This window comes from Zootoca vivipara, chromosome 11, assembly GCF_963506605.1.
Source record: "Zootoca vivipara chromosome 11, rZooViv1.1, whole genome shotgun sequence".
Taxonomy (NCBI): Eukaryota; Metazoa; Chordata; class Lepidosauria; order Squamata; family Lacertidae; genus Zootoca; species Zootoca vivipara.
Genome location: NC_083286.1, coordinates 40,435,957 through 40,454,037, shown reverse-complemented (window position 1 = coordinate 40,454,037; position 18,081 = coordinate 40,435,957). Strand labels below are relative to the sequence as shown.

The 18,081-nt window shown below is 43.2% G+C and overlaps 1 protein-coding gene across 15 annotated transcripts in view; it reads right to left on the bottom strand.

The window, feature by feature from the left end:
• PDE4D (phosphodiesterase 4D) overlaps positions 1–18,081 on the bottom strand; it is a 636,676-nt gene that overhangs the window by 140,383 nt on the left and 478,212 nt on the right. The window lies entirely within an intron of this gene.

The window sequence follows — 18,081 nt, the reverse complement described above, 5'->3', positions numbered from 1 at the left end:
TATGGCGGGAAGTGATACTTGAAAGAGAATAACATATCAGAAGAAGGGATCATAAAGTTGCTACTACATTTATCATTAGTATTTAGGAGCTTAGCTAATTAACAGGAAACCAACCCCTGAGGCTAAGAGGAACATATGATATTGAGCCATACCTGAGCAAAACCTGCAGTACCAGAATTTACTCTTCAGAATGTGCATATGGGTGGGTTATGTTTGTATATCTTGACTGTGTTCCAGACACCTGGATAGCTCCAACACAGTTTTGGGCTCTACGCCCTCTTTCTTACACAGCACATGGCGGACAACTTTTTGAAACAGAGCAGAGTTGTAGAAGTGATTTGAGTGTGAAGACAGACGTAACAATGTGGAAGCAATACAAATGTTTTCTAAGTATTGCCGAAGTCTGGAATGGGTTTTCATGGCAGCAAATGTTTCCCTAGAGCACTTTCACCGCACTCAGTTGGGGGCATCTGTTTTCACATTTCAATGCTGGAACCTGTTGCTTGAAGGAAAAATGCCAGTGACCCCACTACTGAGTGGCCAAATAATTGCATGGACTCAAAAGAAACTCAGGATGAAGGACGGAGCTTAGCCTTAGTTCTCTGTAATTCTATTATTGCCTGGTATGGCACAGCCTCCAAGAAGGAAAAGAAAAGGCTCCAACGAGCAGTAAGAATTGCAGAAAAGGTAATTGGTGCTAGTTTGCCTTCAATAGAGACACTTTATGCTATCCGAGCTAGGAAGAGAGCAGAGGGAATTGTTGTGGACCCTTTGCATCCCGGTCATCATCTGTTTGATTTACTTCCATCTGAACGTCGCTACAGGTCTCTATACACAAAAACGGCTAGGTACAGGAACAGTTTTTCCCCTTGTGCCATCAAACTGTTAAATTCATAATTGTGTAGCGGAAGTACTGTAGAGGCCAGTTATGGGTGGGGTTCCTTTGTTGTGTTATTGTGTTGTGCAACAGTGTTTGTATAAGGTACGTTACATTGCGATGTAGCCGAAGCAAAATTCCAAGTATGTTGGTACTTGGCCAATAAATTATTATTCTATTCTATTCTATTCTATTATTTCACGAGGGTCAGTTTAGGAACGCCTTCCTCAATCTGGTGCCTCCTTGTGGAAACTCAGTGCCCTTTCCTCTCCGTCTCTCGTAACAATAGAAATCTTGGACATCCAACAGAGCTGAATGTTGGAAGATTCAAGACAAATAAAAGAATGCACTTCTCCACACAGCGCACAGTTAAACTCTGCAACTTGTTCCCACAAGAGGCAGTGAGGGCCATGAACTTGGGAGGACTTTAAAAGGGAATCGGACAATTGCATGGAGGACAATGCCTACTAGCCACGAGGGTTATACTCTGCCTCCACAATCAGAAGCAGCAGCATGGTTATCAATACCAGTTGTTGAAAACTGCCGAAGGGGAGAGTGCTCTTGTGCTCAGATCCTGCTTGCAAGTTTCCCACAGGCATCTGGTTGGGGGCTGTGAGAGCAGGATGCTGAACTAAATGGGCCACTGACCTGATCCAGGGAAGTTCGACTGGCACCTTCATTGTACACCTTTAGGCGCTAGGCGAAAATGTTGCCCTTCAACCAGGCGTTTGGCTGATTGACATACGATGCCCTTTTAAAATGTGTTGTGGAAGGGGGGGTTATTGGGTTGTCTTTGTTTCATTTTTATTATGTTTTAATTTCCTGTTTTTTTCATAATGTTATTTTATGTTGTGAGCTGCCCTGAGATCTACAGGTATACAAATTGAATTAAAAATCCAGCCGGCTCTTCATGTGTTCTTATGGCCCTAGCCACTGGAGTTAAGACAGGTAAATCCAAGACTTCTGGTAACAACAACAACAACAACAACAACAACAACAACAACAACTTATCATTTATGCCCCGCCCATCTGGCCGGGCTCCCCCAGCCACTCTGGGCGGCTTCCAAGAAAATATTAAAATACATTAAAAGCTTCCCTAAACAGGGCTGCCTTGAGATGCCTTCTAAAGGTCTGGTAATTGCTGTTCTCTTTGACCTCTGGTGGGAGGGCATTCCACAGGGTGGGTGCCACTACCGAGAAGGCCCTCTGCCTGGTTCCTTGTAACCTGGCTTCTCGTAGCGAGGGAACCGCCAGAAGGCCCTCGGCGCTGGACCTCAGTGTCCGGGCAGAATGATGGGGGTGGTAAGGACTATGGAACACTTTCCTACACATCTGGCATGGAAAATCCCCCCATGGGTGTTAATAATTCAGATTTGCAGGCTATGTATATGTGGGCTGGATCACCCCCCCTCCTTGTAATTACAATGTTTGAAAATATATAGGGCAAAGAAATAGATCATTTCAGAACGAAAATTGCATCAGATTAATAATTCAGCAGTCACATTGATCTCATCTTGGCACAAAGGAAATATTCGAAACGGAATAAAAATCTAGAAGCTGTCATCTCCAGCTTATGAAATGCTATCTCACTAGCACTCGTGGTTAATCAGAGATCATGCTGAATGGCTTTGCACATGTGATGGTTTCTCATATCGTTTTAACATGGAGTGTTCCTTTTGTATTCTCATCATTGCTTTTTACATCACTGAATGAAAAGGGGGGTGGGGAGCGCAGGGTAGGAACCATCGCATACTTGGTTACACAAAGGAAGATCACTTAAGGGCTTTATTTTCATTTAGTTTATGGAAATAATGCAACCCCTCCCCCCTTCCTGTCCTCTTCCATTTCTTTACTGAGTGACCTTCTTGGGTCCTATTTTATTCTGCTTCATTCTTGGTATTTCAAAAATGAACACATGTGGGAAAGTGAAGTGACTAATACAGTCCTCTGCTTTAAAAAACAACAACAACAACATATGATGCAAATATAGATATGGGAGAAGCTGACAATTTCATTTTCTCAGTCTTCTATTCTTAAAAGTTCAGTTCTCCATATTTCAACACTAGGTTGTGGGTTGTTGTTGTTTTTTTAAAAAAGTCTTCCTGAAAATTTATCAGTGATTTAGTGAGAATTCCCCCTGATATATATATATAAAATATTCATAGGTTTATATGCATTTTTGTCTAATATACACATTTCTGCAAACAATCCCCCATAAAATAATATATATTATGGGAAGCACAAGTCTCAAATTATTGGCTTTGTTTCGGTTCACATGTTGGTTTAGAAGTATGAATTAGGTAGGGTTGGGTTTAAATACAATCTGAATGGAATTTCTCCCCAATCCCTATTTTCAAATTTTACCAATCAAGGATGCATTGAGCACACGGGTTAATGTAATTTTGTCAGGTTCTTGAGCTTTTGACACAAAAGCCTGAGGTGATAAGAATCCTGAGGTAGCAGAGTGGACTGTGCCATTATTTCTGACTGCAAGACAATAACAACACTGATGAATTTATTTATGTACTGTATATTCCTGCATATAAGACTACTTTTTAACCCAGGGAAATCTTCTCAAAAGTCGGGGGTTGTCTTATACGCCGGGTCATATTTCTTATACAGCGAGTATATCCCAAACTCTATATTTTAACTGGAAAAGGGGGGGGGGGTTGTCATCTTATACACCCAGTCGTTTTATATGCCGGAATATACGGGTTATATGTGAAGGCTGCCCTTCTTCACAAAATACCTTTAGGGTGGCTTACTCAGACATTTAAAATAATACTTCCAGCCAGTAATCCTCTTCTATGCAAAATTACTCTGCGGGTAGAAAAGCAGCACAGAAGGGACTGGGCTGGATGAGAAGCTTTCTTCCTTCTATGCTAGATGCTTTACTTGCAGGGAGATTTTTCTTGTTTATATATATGGGAAGTAATTTTAAAAATGGCATTCTTCCACTGTGTGAAGTGGTACAATCCACTCTACTACCTGAGAATTCAAGCAATTAAATAAAAATAATTATTTAACCAATCTCATTCAGCAGCATATGCAGAACAAACCAGTAACAAAACGAGAGAACATACCAAGAATAAAACCAAATCCTTATTTTCTCCCCAAAACATAAATGTCCCTGAGCAAGTTGTTAATACAAAATAAGGAGTCAAAAAAACAACTTGATTTAGTGACACACTTAGTGATCCCAACCAAATGTTATCCTCAGAATGCAAAGCCAATCTATCAAACTAGGCATAGAATAGATCCGTTGAAATTAATGGGCTTATGTTAGTCATGCTCACTGGTTTCAATGGGCCTACTCTATACCTTGACATCTCAAAGGCATGTGACTTTGAGGGTTAAGGCTGCCATACACTTTAATTAACATTTGTTACCATTTTACTATTAAGTGCTTTAGTTGTTGTTGTTATTTTGTATCTTTCATAGTACTTACGGGTGACAGCTGACATATGTAACAAATTAGACCCTTTAACTTTCTGCCTCCCATGAGCTGAAAAGGATCCAGTTCTGAAAGTGTGCTGAATCAATTACAGTGCCTTTATTGGCTTTCAACCAGAACTAAACCAGAACAGTTTCATAGCTGAATCTGAACTATAACCCCTAGCTATAGAAGAACAACATTAATGGTTTGACTCCCTGAATATAACAGGCATTTGATTTGCAGAATTACCCCGTTCTCGAATAATAGGGCAAACAGCTTCCCCCCCCCTTACACTGTTACTGTGATTGCAGCCCTTTTGACTTCTTAATGTTCATATTTAATTCAGAAGGTCATTGTCTGTAAAATACTGTTGCTCCTTCTCACAAATAATTCAGAACGCAGCAGACACAGTAGTGTCAAGCTCAATAAATCTATGAACGCACAAGAGACTGGAGGCATGCAGTTGGTACTGGAGTACTTTGCAAGATTGAAGAGGCATCTTCCTATCTTTTTGCTCATTTAACATTCAAGCACAGCAGAGACTATACAAAATGCACCATCCAATTAAAAAGACTGTAAAAATCCAGCATTTCCCAATGTTAGGAGGAGGAAGAAGCCATTCTTTTGCAAAAGTCACAAGGCAGCCACCTCCAGTGGTGCATTATGAGAGCTTATTAAGAACAACCCATTGGAACATCCTCGTTGCATAAGCTCCACTGAAATAAGCAGGAGATGCACAAGGGCATAAATGCGGTCTACAAATCCTGTCACTAAACAAACAAACAAATTTCTTCCTCTACTACTTTACTGTAATTAACTGCTGTTTAAACAAATGAAATAAAGGAGAAGGGGGGGACTTTTATGCTTCAACTGTCATTATACTTACAGGTAGGTAGCCGTGTTGGTCTGAGTCGAAGCAAAATAAAAAAATTCCTTCAGTAGCACCTTAAAGTCCAACTAAGTTTATATTTTGGTATGAGCTTTCGTGTGCATGCACACGTCTTCAGGTATCTGAAGAAGTGTGCATGCACACGAAAGCTCATACCAAAATATAAACTTAGTTGGTCTTTAAGGTGCTACTGAAGGAATTTTTTTATTGTCATTATACTGTTTCAGATGCTTGCTAAAAACCTTTTTAAAAATTCAGCATGCCTATCTGGACATATGGGGACCCAGGTGGCGCTGTGGGTTAAACCACTGAGCCTAGGGCTTGCTGATCAGAAGGTCGGTGGTTCGAATCCCTGTGACGGGGTGAGCTCCTGTTGCTTGGTCCCAGCTCCTGCCAACCTAGCAGTTCAAAAGCACGTCAAAGTGCAAGTAGATAAATAGGTACCGCTACAGCGGGAAGGTAAACGGTGTTTCCGTGTGCTGCTCTGGTTCGCTAGAAGTGGCTTTGTCATGCTGGCCACATGACCTGGAAGCTGTACGCCAGCTCCCTCGGCCAATAATGCGAGATGAGCGCGACCCCAGAGTCGGTCACGACTGGACCTAATGGTCAGGGGTCCCTTTACCTTTACCTATCTGGACATATAATGCAGTTTGCTGGACTTGCTTTTAAATTTTGTTGGTTTTATCAACAATTGTTTTATACTGTTTTATGTACACCACCTAGGAACTGCTTAAGTGGTTTGTAACCCCCCACTAAATAAATAGAACCCAGGGAAACAGCTGTAAAACTGAGCAGTAGACAGATATAGAACAGGAAGAGGGGAGCTACGTTTTTCCACATTGTTGCACCTCAAACACCATTGCAGGCAGCAGGGGCAAATAAAAATTAGTCACTCATCCTTCCCCTCCCATACTCTCTTCACCAGGTTCAGCCTAGATTGCTTCCTTATAGCTTTTCTGCAACAAACACAGGACAAAGCTACTTTCACAACAGCCTTCCCCCAAATTAACTCATTAGAAATTTTATAGGCTGTGTTGCCTTTGTGCAAGTAATGCACTTCCCCACCCCCTAAACCCTGTAATAAAACAAACATCGGATGTTAAAGAATCAGATGTACGAGTAAGAATTAAGTCAAAAGCAGGTCTCACTTAGCAATCTAACATCAGCAGCAGGAACTAAACATAGTCCCAATGAGCAGTCCCACATTTCACACATTGAAGTAATCCAAGTCTGGGATGTCATCAGGGCATAGATAACTGTGACTAAGGTATTCTACCTAGAAGTAGCAGGATCTGGCAGACCAGCCTCGCATGGTGTTAGTTAGATGTTATGTGCTGCGAAAGCTACTTGGCCTGTGTTGACACAGCTGAGTCAACCAGCTGATCCCCCAAGCTGAGGGTTTGATCTTTTAGGGCAGGAGTAGGGGCTGCATACCAGCAATGGGTGTGTCTGGAGTCACTTGCAGCTGGGGACACCCCCTTCTCTCTACCCCTCTGTCTCCTTCTACAACCTCCTACAAACTGGTGTTTTGTGGCAGGTGTATTCTGCAGTATGTTCTTGACACAGCAGTAGTGCATCAGTGGTGGGATAATTCTGCATGATTAAGTTCTGCAACGATTCCCCAATGTTGCCACGTTACTGCTGCCTGGAGGGCCCACAGCACAACAAAAGCAGGACAAAACCAAACCAGAACATTTGCAGTGTACGAAATCATAGAAAGTAACTTGCATGCACTGAAAGGAAATGAAGTGTTATGACTGCCCCCCCCCCATTTTTTATGCAGTTGCAAATAGCACTGAAAACAGAAATACAAATCATGAGTGCACATTTAAGAGGACATTCTCTCTCTCTCTCTCTCTCTCTCTCTCTCTCTCTCTCTCTCTCTCTCTCTCTCTCTCTCTCTCTCTCTCTCTCTCCCTCTCTCTGTCTCACTCTCTGTGTGTGCATTTCTGCACTCCTCCTTGCAAGACAACTATGTTTTAGGAGGAGAGCCACCCGCTCCAGAACAGACTGGCCGCTACCTCCTATGTCAGATGAACCACCCACCAACAGTGCCTTTGCATTGTTTAAACTGAGCTAAAACCAACCCAGCATTGGTTGCTTAATCCTGTGTAACCTCCAGAAGTCCCCCCCCCCCCTGCTTTATAACTTTGGGCTGTTTTACTGCAGATTGTTTTAACTGTCAGCTGCCCTGAGAGCTTGTGTACTTAAAGATAGGATATAATTTTTCAAACGAATAAATAAAACTCTCTGCCATTCACATGATGGCGGATACAAAAACATCACTCAGCTTGTCACAAAAAGTGAATACAGAGTTGCCTGTTTATAGCTAGTGGCACAGTGGTGTGGTCTTTGCAAAACTTACAGAAATGACATAGAAGGTTGAAATCCATTTGCTTTAGAGTTTCCCTCTCCTGCCCAGGTCCACCCCCTTGCGTGAGCCTGATTCCCCTTGGGTCTTGGCCATGCAGCTCCTCTTTGATGCCACAGCCTGTCCTCTCTTGAGTGTCCAAAAAGTGTTACTGAGCTCAATTCTGGAGACCAATCTGCATGAACGGTGAAGGTGATTACCCAAGAATGGAAGAAAACAACTTTGGTCCAGAAGCTCTGGCTCGTGAAAAAAGTAGGCTGGAATGTCTTGTCTTGAGGGGGAAAGTGCTTTTCTGTCTGGAGAGCGAGAACCAGAAATGCTGACAAGGCCTTGTGAAGAAGGTACAAGATTTGTTATTCCACATGGCTAACAGCCCTGGGCGACATTTCTGACTCTCCCTGTGCCCAGTAAGTTTGGGATCACATCAACTCCTAAAACAATGGACAACTCTTTCTGCCGGTGTTTGTCCCATGAACTGCCATTTAACATTACAGAACTAATTTTTAGTGGGGTAAGTGGGGCAACAAAATGGGACAAACCAGGATGTAGAAAATTATATGTGCAATGGGGATAAAAAAAGAGAGAGACTGCACTCTGTGTTAAAATTGACTTCTTTGCTTGTTTAAAGTTTTGCTTAGCTCCACATTTTTCTTATACTTTTGCTTGTTCTGCTTGCTTTTTTTTTTAAAGAGAAGGACTTTCCTGCATTGAATCTGTCCTGTCAATTTTTGCTTACTCCCAAGCACAGTTCCTAATTCGTTATTCTATTTTTCTACCCTTTCCCCTTCACCTGGATTTTTCTGGATCCTACCCACAGATTCCTGCATTCACCACTCAGCTCTTCCCCAGGCCCACAGAAACTGGTTCCTTCGAGTTACTGCTTGGATAGGTAACTATCATATATTTTCTTTTGTCTTTTCCTAATATTTAGAAGTTACTATAGTGTTGTAACACAGCACAGTTTTTAACTAAGTTAAACTGGTGGAAGTTTTAGGGGGCAAATGAAAGGGGAATTGAATAACAAGGAATGTTACATTTTTCATGCCCTAAGTAATGTTTATGAGAGCCAGTGTGGTGTAGTGGTTAAGAGCGGTAGACTCGTAATCTGGGGAACCGGGTTCGCGTCTCCGCTCCTCCACATGCAGCTGCTGGGTGACCTTGGGCTAGTCACACTTCTCTGAAGTCTCTCAGCCCCACTCACCTCACAGAGTGTTTGTTGTGGAGGAGGAAGGGAAAGGAGAATGTTAGGAGCTTTGAGACTCCTTAGGGTAGTGATAAAGCGGCATATCAAATCTAAACTCCTCCTCCTCCTCCTCCTCCTCCTCCTCCTCCTCCTCCTCCTCCTCTCCTTCCTCTAATTGCCAAGTCGCATCTTGCTCTTCTGAATTAAATTTAAAAGTTAAACTACATATTCATATTCTATTTAGTTCTCCAATTACTCATTACTTGCACATATTTATCATTTCCCATCTCTCTCTCTCTCTCTCTCTCTCTCTCTCTCTCTCTCTCCCATGTGCTGTTGATTGCTCTTCAATATTATTATCCTTAAATCTTAGTAAACTGAAATTATTGCCTGCTCTTCTGCTGATATGTTTAAAATAATTATTTCCATATGAATTGTGGCTTCTTGGGTTTTGTTTGGTCACCACACCCTCACTCATTGGTGCAAACCAAGAATCTCAAGCAGCGACACGTGTAAAGAGATGGTGCAGGATTGCATCCTTCACTTGCCTTGTACACTCCCCCTGGGGGCAGCTGTCTGGATTGGACCTAAAGGGAGAGTGAACTGAGAATGGCAATAGCAGCAAGGAGGAGGAGGGCCCAACCAGCCCCCCAAAAAACCTTGGCCAAGAAGCCTCCCCCCACCCCCAAACCTGGAGCTGACATGGCTTCCCTCCTTAGAGGCTGAAAGAAGACTGTGATGAGAGATCTGGCAACAATGATGAAGGAAAGGCAAAATAATCAAAAAGTATGCCAAATAACAGGGACAATGCACTGAAGTCAGCAAAGCCTGGCGACATTCAGTTAAGGGTGTTGCAGGAGTTAGCCAGGCACATCTCAGAACCATAAGCTAACATGGGCGTAGGCAGGGGGGGCAGGAAGGGGCAGCTGCCCCCCTAGAAGCAAAAAAATTAATGTATTTTACAGACCATAACCAGCACTTTTCCGCTCCAAAAACTGAAGTGGAAAGGGTTCCGGTTTCCGCCTGCAGGAATGGCGGACCTGTTTTCCATCCCTCCGACCTTCGTAAGGAATTTGGCGGTTGCTAGGGGAGTAAATGGCAACCCCCTACCCTCTCCGGGGGTTACGGAGAGGGGCCGCTGGCCCGCGATGCCCCCAGACCCACTCCGACTGTTTTTGGAGTGGGGGGAGCTTGGGCTGAAGCACTTACGAGGGCCGGGACTCCCGGACGCTAATCTGCATGGCGGGGATTTCCATGGTTAAAGAAGATAATTAGGCTTAAATCTATGGACATACTTCAGAAGGAGGGGAAGAAGCGCTGTTTACTGCTGAGAAATTTATGCTGCTGAGGGTGAGGAGTCAAAGGCTGTATTTCATCTGGAAGAAGGATTGATGGGGACGGAGCGATAAGGGAAGTGAGTTTTTTTTATTTTTCTTCATATGAGTTACTTCGTACCTTCCCAGACGCGATGTCTTGGCTTGTTTGGAGTGAAAGAGAAGCAAAAGACTGTGTGAGTTGAACTTTATAAACTGTTGTTACTGAGCATATTTTTTTAAAGATGTGGAGTTGCCGATGAGAAAAGCCCCCCTCTAGTTGGACGGGAGGAGTGCCTGGACGCGTTCGGAGGATTTATGAGCTGTGACGCACTTTGAATTGGAGCAGCGACCTGAAGCTAAGTTCAGCTATAGGGCAAGGAGATCCATTAATTTACCAAGAGTCTATGCATGGTGTGATGTCTGGATCTTCTGCCTGGAAAAGCTGTAAATTTTACAAAGATCGTTAATCTACATGGTTATGAGAGAAAACGAAAGTGATTTGAGTTTTTTAAGATGGCGCTGCTTCGTGTTGACGACGCAACAGGGAGCTCCAGACCAAGAAGATTTATGGGGAGGCTGGACTGATTAACTCACACAGGAGAAAGAACATTTGTGAAACCTTGTTTGATATTTATCTCAGCAGCTGGGAAACAATCGGTTGAAAGAGGAAAAAATCTATGTGACTGTAAGGGAAAGATCTGGATTATTATGGACCCGGAGAGACGATTTGAATTTTAGAAAAAAGACGGCAGTAGACGGTTGCGAGGAATCCCCAATTTCTTGAAGCATGGGAACCCCCAAAAATTTTTTAGATGATTTGGTATAACATTCGGTTTGATTGATATATATGTGTATAATTTGAAATAAGGAATGTGATATAATTGGTTTTAATTGGAAAAATTAATAAAAATTTTTTTTTTGAAAAAACAAAAACTGAAGTGGAAAGGGCTTTGCTTTAGCAAGAGCAGCTAAGTCTCCGCTTGCTGGGGGGGGGGCACAGCAGTAACAAAAACACATCAAATAAATAAAGCAAAGTGGCTACCAGTAGTTAAGCAGTTAAGACAATGGAGCATATATCCCCAGGCAAGATTCAATAGCTGACCATTTCACCCTATTGTTCTTAAGTGGGAGTTGTTAATGAGCATTCAGGAGCATTAAGAGTTCTATTGGCGATTTAATGAGGGTGCAGACTCAGAGGATTCAATTTGACTAAGGTGGCTCTGCAAGGCTAAAAAGAAGTGAATAAGAAAGGGGGGAGGCTGTAGCTTTGACAGACACAGTGATGTTTATAAAAAGCATTGGTGTTCCAGTCTGCCCCTCCTCCTGCATCTGTATACTGTAAATCAGGGGTGGCCACCTCCCAAGAGACTCTGATCTACTCAGAGTTTAAAACTGGGGGTGATCTACCCCCTTTTGGGGGGTTCAGGTCAAAGCTGTTGAGTTTTTTTAAAAGGACGGGAAGCTTCTTTTAGGAGGGAGGGAGGCCCATTTTTGTTTAGGGCTTCAGGTCATAGTTCAACTTTTTTGAGGGAGGAGGAAAATTTTGGGTGAGCTTTTTTTAGGGGTGCCAGTGACCTACCAGTGATCTACCACAGACATCCAGTGATCTACTGGTAGATCACAATCTACCTGTTGGACGTGCCTGCTGTAAATCAAGCAGAGAGAAAGCTGCTTACAAGGCTCCTGTACATGCAGAGTTCCAGCATCACAGCGTCACCCAGAGGCACCCACAAATATGAGTTATCCCTCTCTCTATTTATTTCTTCCTTCCTTCCCTCCCTCTTCCATCCTTAATAAAATACGGGGGGGGCAGATAAGCCCCACATAGAAAGCCCATCAACATGGGGGGATGACTCTTTCAAATACGGTATTTACCAGTAATTGGGGGGGGGAGAGGCACCTAGGCCTCTAGGAGTTGGCTGCTATGCCTAGGAGTAGGACAATTCAAGAAAGCAGAACGATGCATATGGTATGGTAATATATCAATAGAATCGTAGAATTGTAGTCGGAAGGGACCACAAGGGTCATCTAGTCCAACCTGCTGCAATGCAGGATTTTTTCCCTAAGGTGGGGCTTGAACCATGGTTGAAATATTATGCTGATATGCAGCAATGCCTCGGAGCCGTCGTGGCTGCGGCCATGCCTTGCCCCGCCCTCGCCCGCCCTTCCACCCCCTCTCGCCTGCCCGACCCTCCTGTCCTCTTGCTGCAGAGTTCCAGCATCACAGCGTCATCCAGAGACACCCACAAATATGAGTTATATCTCTCTCTATTTCTTCCTTCCTTCCCTCCCTCTTCCATCCTTAATAAAATACGGGGGGGGCAGATAAGCCCCACATAGAAAGCCCATCAACATGGGGGGATGACTCTTTCAAATACGGTATTTACCAGTAATTGGGGGGGGGGGCACCTAGGCCTCTAGGAGTTGGATGCTATGCCTAGGAGTAGGACAATTCAAGAAAGCAGAATGATGCATATGCTATGTTAATATATCAATAGAATCATAGAATTGTAGTCGGAAGGGACCACAAGGGTCATGTAGTCCAACCCCCTGCAATGCAGGATTTTTTTCCTATGGTGGGGCTTGAACCATGGTTGAAATATTATGCTGATATGCAGCAACGCCTCGGAGCCGTCGTGGCTGCGGCCGTGTCTTGCCTCGCCCTCGCCCGCCCTGCCACCCCCTCTCGCCTGCATGACCCTCCCGTCCTCTCCAGCCAAGCAGGGTAGCCGCCAACGCTACCAGCCCCAGAAGCACAAAGTGGCCGCTGCTGCCGCCGCCACGATGTCATCAGGCCCGCTGGCCCTTTAGCCCCGCCCACTTCATGGCCCCTCCCCTTCTGTGCCTTGCCCCGCCCCTGAACGACCATGGCTTGCCCCCCCCCTAGTTTTGATCCTGGCTACGCCCCTGTAAGCTAATGCAAGGGAGTAGCCTACTTGCGTTCCAGGTGATTGGGGAAAAGATTGCCCCATTTTAAAAATAAAAGAAAGGCAACTCTGGGAAAGGCATACCAATCAGTATCTTCACTAAGGATGTGAATGATCCATTTAAAGCTGGGAGGTGCTGCAAATGTCTCAGAGGCCGGCTAGAAGTTCAAAATGACCTCAATGGAGAAAATTGGCAGACACCAACAACGTGACATTAAAGTGTAATAAATTGGGGAAAGCACCACATTATTAAGCAAAGCACCAGATGTTTCAATGGCAGATAACTGGCTAGGCTATGAATCAATGAGGCAATGCTGTTCTAAGCTTCATCAATAGAAACACCATTTCCAAGACCCTAAAAGAAAGAGTTTCACCTCCTAGGGCAATGTGTGTCACTTTGGAGTGAATCCAAATCAGCTCAAGACGTCAGCAGATTTGTGTCTTGGATGATTTGCACAGCCAAAATTAGAGCCCAGTGCTGTTTTTCACTTTGAAGTTGAAAATAAAATGATGCCTCCTCTGTTGAATTTTGTGGTTAGTGGGGTTAACATGGCATGTGCTCCAAAGCAAGAACTGCACTTTCCAGCAGGTGAATTAGCTCTCAGCATTTGCTGAAAAGTCAGTCGGTGAATTGCACCTATGTTTGCTGGATAGAGGATGATGGCTCCTCTGGGAATGATGTAGCCACAGAGGTGTTGTGCGGAGATAGAGGGTGAGAGATGTGACTCATAGTGGGGACTATGAACCTGGTTGGAAAGAGGAAAAGCTGGGAAAGAGAAATTGCCAAGGTCTATGGGTTTACACACAGTTGGAGTCAATCTGCTTATTGACTTCTTCTAGTTGAGCTGGTTCTAGTGGGCCCTCTTATGAAGGCCTAATATAGGGCCTAGTTCACAAGCCTGTGAATATTCTGACTGATTTCAACTACAGTGGTACCTCGGTTTACGAACTTAATCTGTTCTGGAAGTCCGTTCTTAAACTAAAACCGTTCTTAAACCGAGGCGCACTTTCCCTAACGAGGCCTCCCAACGCCGGTGCCCTTCCACCATTCAGCTTCCGTTCTTAGACCAAGGTAAAGTTCTCAAACCAAGACACTACTTCTGGTTTTGCAGAGCTTGTAAACCGAATCATTCTTAAACTGGACTGTTCTTAAACCATGGTACCACTGTATATCCAAAATATATCCAATAGCCACCATCGCAGTTATGGAATGTGAAATGGATAGTGTGGCTTTCCAGGTACTGAACATGTGTTAGCATTTAGGAAGCAGTTAAATTTACAATGTGCTTTTCAGACTTTGCTGTGATTTATCCTGAGCACCATAGTGATGTGGGTCACTATTATGCTCCCTCCTCTTTTTAAAAGATGGAGGGGGGAAGATAATGCCTTGCCCACTACCATACAAGGGGCCTTACAGAGATAGGACAAGATTTGACATGGATCCAAGGCCAGCACTGTCCACTGTATCGCATTGACTCCACTAGTTAAAGGTGTTACTAAGAGATATCTATAGTTCCATTCCCCGTTCTTTCCATGGCAACTACACACCAAAATGTTTCCAGGGGCAATGGCTAATGCACAATGCTGCTAATAAAAGACTTCATATAACACCATGAACTGACTCCCAAAGGAAGCCAGGAAACAGTTGCAGATTGACGCTATGCAATAACGGAAAACATTATTCCTCCTCTAGCAGAAGCTATATTATATCATTATAAACACAACCTTGATCAAGAGGTATCATAGGTAACTCATTTTTCCTCTGAATCAGACTTTTTACAACAAAAATCCACACCCATTTAGAATGCAATCGAGCTTATTTTTAAGCTCTACCAATTTTAGTGGGTGACTTAAGCATGCACTTAAATGTCTCTTCTGCTGCAATCAGTTGTACTTTAGCTCGATCTTACACATCCTTCATAGTAAAACAGGGCAAATGAAAACGTTTAAAATGCAAAAGATAGCCGTGCTGGTCCATAAGAAAAAGAAAAGAAAAATCATTCAAACTGCACACCTTAATTTGGGCAACCCAAAATGTCGTAGAATTTTGGAAAGCTTTTGAGTTCTCGAGAATTCTTCCTAAGACAAGAATTTACACAAAATGGGGTGAGGGGTCACGGAAAATTAAAAATACATATTTGCGTCTGTGCTCTTCCCTTCTCCAGGGTATCCTTATACTGATTCAAGTCCATCTAGCTTGGTATTGTCTATTCCAGGCATCCCCAAACTTTGGCCCTCGAGATGTTTTGGGCTACAGTTCCCATCATCCCTGACCACTGGTCCTGTTAGCTAGGGATCATGGGAGTTGTAGGCCAAAACATCTGGAGGGCCGCAGTTTGGGGGTGCCTGGTCTATTCTAACCAGAAGCAGGTATCTAGAGATTCAGAAGACATTCCCAGCCCTACCTGTAGATGTTTGGACCCTTCTCATGCAAAGCACAAACTGTACCACGGATACACATTCCTTCCCCTACTAGAGGACTTCTGCATTTGCCACCTCTTTTTATGAATGAGGATCTTTCGGATAATGTGCAAACGCTGGTCTGAAAACTGTATCAAGCTGCCATGTTAGGGAGAAAGTTCTGCCTCAATGTCTTCTGGACTTTCTAGTTTTAAATACGGGGAGAAGTTTATTTCGCACGTGAGAGTATTCAAGCATCATGGCCACAGTCTCGGTGGCATGGTCCAAAAACACAGGGCTGATGATCATGCATTTTACACCTTGGTGCACATCAACCAAGCATTCACTATTGGCTTTCTGGGTCCCCCGAATCACAACTCAAGACAAACAGCCTGGATAATTGCAATGTTCTGCAAAGAATAAGGCCACAGAGACAGGCAAATGGATGCCGTGGTATCTTAAGAGACTAGAAGATAAAAGTTGTGGAAGGAAGGAGGGAGGGAGGGAAGGAGGAAGGGAGGAAGGAAGCCAAGCTGAAATTTTTACATTGGTTACACTAATCAGGGGGAGATACGCTTGTGAGTAATGGAAATGGCAATAATACTGTATTAGGAAAAGAAATTTGTCTACATTCTCACTTAACAAAATATTCATTTTTTTCACATTGCACTATGTTCTCTGGGGTGCTATTGGGTCAGTGCATCTGGCTGTTAACTGGAAGGTCTGTGGTTCGAGCCCACCCAGGCGTGGCTGTCAGGGGGTTGGACTAGATAGCCCTTGGGGTCCCTTCCAACTCTACAATTCTACGATTACAGGGGCAGGATTATACTAGAGGGAAACTGGGAACTATTTGCCGCAGGTGGCAACATTTTTTTCTCACTTCCATCTACCACTTGGTGCTAGATGAAATACTTTGGACGGATGTGCCACACTTTCAGCTTTTCTGCAAAATAGCTGCAGGCTTATCAGTTACAGTTAAACTGAGCAAATAAGCAAAACAAAAGAACTGTGGAATATTATCTGGCTGCTGGAAAACAATAAATAAAGGGCTATAGAAAAGAAACTGAACATTAAAAAAGGAGAGAAGAACTGTGGTGTAGTGGTTTGTTTTTTTAAAAAATAAAACCTGACAGAAACTTCACAGTTACAGACTGCTGGTCCGCCCATCAGAAAGTATCTGTGACGTCAGCTGAGGTTTTGCCTGAATAAGGTCTGGCTGCAATGTTTGGTCTATGTTTCTCAAAGCACTGCCTTTTGTGCTTTTACGCTGGAAAGCTGGCAACAGTTTCCATGAAATTACCCACTATGTAATAGGTGGCTGACATAGCTTGAGAAAATCCAACACTTCGTCACAACATCATGGAAGAAGAATGGAGTTTGATTAATGGTTTACCATAATCTCATACTGTTATTGGTTTTATTAAAATTACTATGAACCTACTACTACTATATTTTTATTAAACTAAACAAAACACTGTTGTAGATCTCATTATAACTTGCAATAATGTTGCTGGGGCTATTGTGATGATATTAAATAGCTGATGCCCCCCCCCCCAAGGTAAAACGTGTGAAGACTCTGCTAAGGAGGCTAAGTCAACAATCAGGAATATAGTATCCATAATGAATGTCCAACGATTGCAGGAAAAACCTACATTTTGCAAGAAGTGTCATGTCAAAATTGGAGGTAGAACAAATCACATACCTTAGTGCTTCTCTATGTGCCCAGAGATGACATAAGCAAAAATGATAGAATGTCAGGAAATCTAGAAATAAACCTCTAGGATGTGCCCAGAGGGCATAGGTATCAGTGAAAGCTGCCCTTTCCTGACCAGACATCTTGAAAAGCCTTATAATTTATAAATCCATCATATAGAAGAGGCTACAACTTTGACAACTGCTTAGGAAATGGAGAGCACAATCCTCTGCAGGTTTTATTCAGAGGAAAACACTACTTTTGATCACTGGGGTTTGTTCTCAAGTAAATAAAGCTAGGATAGCAATGTTTAAGAAAAAGAGTACTGACTACAAAAAAATAATAGCATTTTCAAGTGCAGCTGGTGCATTATCTAGTTATAATCCTTACAACAACCTTTACAGGCAATTCAGTATTATTATCTCCACATGCAGGAAGTGGGCAGAACGAGTCTAGGAGAGAGTGACTTCCTTAAGGCTACCAAGGAAGTCTATGGCATAGGTGAGATTCAAATGAGCAGCAGACTTCCTGACCCATAGCTCAGTCTCCGGTTGCAATCCTATGAATGCATACCTAGGAGTAACCCCCATTGAAGACAATAGGACTTACCTCTGAGCAAACAGGCACAGGGCAATTGTGTTAGCCATTCTGCTACACCAGCTCTAAGAACAATATTTAAAAATGCACTGGTTGTCGTCCTGGTTCATGCCTCTTTGTGCGACAGGGGGGTTAAGAGAGAAGAGAAACATGTTGGCATTTTTCCCTTTAATTTTTTTTTCTAAGGGAAAGTACGCATGATAAAATCTCTCATCACAAGATCTTAGCCTGTGTTTTCCCATACTTCCTATGATCTGTCATCACTTGACTTATTAAATGCAAGAAAAATAAGGGGGAAAGTTGTCACCAGAAAAGCAAAACAGAAACCCAACAAGCAATAGAAGCTACTACCTTGAGTCTCCCTTCAGAAGGCCAACTCAGAAAAGTTGCCC